We start from the raw sequence: 3,975 nt of genomic DNA, 5'->3' as shown, positions 1-3,975 counted from the left end.
CTGCATGGCAGCAGCGCGATAAAGAGGGAGTCCCGACCTCCCCACAGCAGTGGGGGGTGGGCAGGTATGGGGCTGTGTAAACTGACTCCTGTGTCGCCTGGGGGGAGCTGAGTGGAGCGGTAGGGGCGGAGGGGTGTTGATTAGGGGGGGACTACAGTGACAAATATAACATCATAACACTTTGCTTTACAAATATCATTTTCATAGTGTCACTTGTATTAGTAGTAGAAGTTTAATATAATTAGGTGACAGATGGCTACCTTATAGTATCTTGAAGTTAAAAGAGTCACTTTTTAATGGAGCATATATCCCTTTCAAAAATGTTCTAAATTTGCCTGCAATACCTGCATAAGGACTCATTCACACCTTAAACATATTCCTAAAGGGATTTTAATATTCCCAGGGGACTTTTTGTACCCAATGAACAAGTTGTTAATGTTTTGTAGAACATAGGACATTAAAAAGGACAAGTTTTAGTTTTTTATTCAATCTCTATATCCCTTGATTAATCAAGAAGACCTCTTCAATGGACAGTTAGACTTATTTTCTAGAGAAAGAAAAACATCTGGGTCATTGGGGGATCTGTCTATAAACAACTCATTAACTTATAAAGTCTTTTATAATGTATGTCTATAAGTGGATACATTTAAATTTGGACCTGTTGATGGTACTAGATGAAAATTCAAGGGATCACAAACATCATTGATTCATCCTCTGGGGACAGTGAATGTCTATACCAAAAGTTTGTGCCAATCCATCTGGTAGATGCTGAGATATTTCATTGGATAAGTAAAAATTGTGACCTTCTTGTGATGTTAGATAAAAAGTCAGGGGATTACCAAAGTCCTGGCTTCAACCTCTGGGGATCATGAATGTCTGTATAAAATATAATGGCAATCCATCCAATAGTTAGATGTTTCAGTCTGGACCAAAATGGTGGACCGACTGACTAAAATTGCCATTACAAGAGAGACACACTTAAATAATCTCATCAAACTGGCAGATCACTTGTATTCATTCTTGCATTTTAAAATGGATTACAACATTGCTAAGCCCATTGAGAAATTTGAAAGTAGTTTTATTCATGTGCCATTTGTTAACTATTGTGATAATCCCATGATTAGTTGATTAACTGTGTCTTAATCAGTATTGTTCTCCAGTTGTTGATTAATGAATCTTAACAGTGCATTTCACACATAATCTTAGTGGACTGTTAGCTGTAATAGCCTCACAATTACCACCTATCACACATGATCTGAGCTGCTTCACATGTTATAGACTTTGATGTTGTTAATGTCACATGTGATACAGTCAGATTAAAATAACACCAGAAAATGTTCCTTATTTATGATCCACAGAGCTGAGAAAACCTTCACAGGCCTCTTGTCAGCTTTTGAATCCACTCACATGACTTGATTTAGTGTGATTTTTGTCATGCTTTTACTTCTTGTCCACTACTTATTGCTCCTTTTGTTAGTGAGAATGATTTGTTGATTAGTAGTGGGCAATTGTTGATTAAGTATGTTGTCCTTCATACTTGATTACCAGACAAGTGGAGCTATCTGTTGCTCTTTCTCTGTGTCCTTCTGTGTTTTCTCTGTTCACCCATCCTCCCTCATAAAATACAGCTCAACATGACCGGCTCAGAAAGGTCGGGAGAGGGGGGAATGAAGAATGAGAGAGAGAGAGATAAAGGAGTGATCCACACATTTCACACACACCTGTTTCTCATTCCCAAGCTCATCAGTCTTGACAGGGCAGACAGGCCAGTGAGGAAGCATAGTGCACACTAGTTCCACTGGAAATATTTTACTAGAGATTACTGTATAAACACGCTCCAAAACAGTTAAGGCTCACGTGCACCATACATAGTGCATACATCACACACACACCTCTCTTTCCCATGCTTCAGTGAAGCTGCTCTGTAGGAAAAGCTCTTGGAGGAAAAGTGTTAAACTTATGCTGCAATGTAGGAAAGTGTGCAAATGTGAAGAGTAAAAATAGAAAGCATGCTCAGCAAACCCTCGAACGAATATAGGTTAAAGAAAAAGATCAATACACTCCCGTATTGCAGAGGAATGGCATTTCTCAGGATAGTAGTTCCTGTTTCTCCATAACTGAGGCTGAGCAGGCAGTCACGCTACATTTGGGGCACCTCCAGACTGGAGCCATAGCTATCCTCTGCCACATCTGGGTGCTGTAACCCGATCTGCTGATCCCGTTCCCTCACCTCTGCCCTCACAGCCCCAACTCAAGGAAGCCACACTTCCTGCTGAGCACTGTGTGTGAGGTGGCGAGCGACCTCAACCTTGTTTGACGCTATCTTTGCCCCCAGGAGGACACTTCCTGCGTAGAGAGTTCTCTGCGGCTATGTGGTCACAGATCCCCGTGTAGCAGGTGGCTAATTCCTAGCATGATTCCTGGTGCCAGTCAGCTGTTTAGGACCCTGTTAACTCCAGGCGATAATCCTCTAAAAGCTGTGAAAGATCACGTACTGAGAGGACGAGAGAGACAAGAGGGTTACATACAGATTTAAAAAGATCTGTGCTGTTTTGACTGTGAGGGATCAGACTGGTTGTTGCTGGTTGGCACCAAGTGGAAGTGAGAGTTCTCCACCTCCAACTCCTCTGACCTAGATATAGATAGGTTATGGTATATCGAAAAGCGAGTCAAGAGCAACAGGACTTGCAGATTCTTAAGCTTGTTTCAGCTCTCATCTAAAAGGCTTCATCAATTCAGTTGAGTTTTCAGTTTTCAAGAATTCATAGAACTGAACTTTTGGATGAGAGGCAAAACAAGAATCTACAACAACAAGTCCAGCTGCTCTTGACTCAACGCTTGATTTTATAATAATATTTGTCTATTATCGAGCTCTAAAATTGAAAAAATCTGCCAGTGCAGCAAGATGAATCAATCTGTTTCCAATATATATCAACTTGTTTCAGTAAGTTATAGTGAACAATGTATGATCCACACACTCAAATCTCTGCAGTATTCATTAATTTCAAAACTTTCAGTCAGCAATCTCAGTATATATAGATATGGTGGCTGTGGCACAGGAGGTAGAGTGGGTTGTACACTAATCAAAAGATACTGATTTGTATTCATACACTGATGGCTGCCTCTGCCATCAGTGTATGAATGTGTGTGAATGGGTGAATGTTGATATATACTGTAAAGCTCTTTGAGTGGCTGGAAGATTAGAAAGTGCTGTCCATTTACCATTTATTGCACAGATCAAAGTGTGCAGATGCATACTCATTTTCTTTTCATTATACATTATTTATTTAGTGACCAGTATCTTTATGTTTTGGACTTTAAGATCATTTAGAAATGGAAGAAGACACAAGAGTGATGAGAAATTGACTCTTGATCGAAAAAAAATGAGCAAATTTACTTTTATTCATACCAGGTTGAAATAACTTCACTGCACTGAGAGATTTGAAACAGTTTTTTAAGAAAACAATCATTTTAGGGCTCAAAAACAATAAAAATGACTCGATCAAATGAAAAATTTTGCAGTTTACACTAAACTTTTCTACAGACAGTCCTCCTCAGTTTACATTTACAGATAACACTAACTAAAGTAACTACAGCTCTCAAAAGCAGTTTATGACGTGCAGCACAGTATTAAGCAACAGCAGTTAACAACACTCCTCACATATCTACTCTGGTACATATTAAGGGACTGACAGGCAGAGCTTTGTCCCTTTTTCACATCTTCTTATTCAAATACCTCAGTTGCCATAAGCCATCTTTGAACTAGTTTTCTCAGGGACTGGAGTGAAGGAACCTCCATGCTGCTTCTGTTTACACACATTATCTAACATGAGGAAACTTGATACCCATGAAAAGTCGGGCAAAGAAGTGAGGATGTCTGTGACTTTATGTAGTTTCTGTCTTTCCATAATGCATAAAAGCCTTTCAGAATCTAAAGTGTTTTAGACCTGGATGACCTTTTTATTCATTATTTAA

Source organism: Thunnus albacares, chromosome 8, assembly GCF_914725855.1.
Source record: "Thunnus albacares chromosome 8, fThuAlb1.1, whole genome shotgun sequence".
NCBI lineage: Eukaryota > Metazoa > Chordata > Actinopteri > Scombriformes > Scombridae > Thunnus > Thunnus albacares.
The sequence above is the reverse complement of the archived record's forward strand: the minus strand, read 5'-3'. Positions refer to the sequence as shown.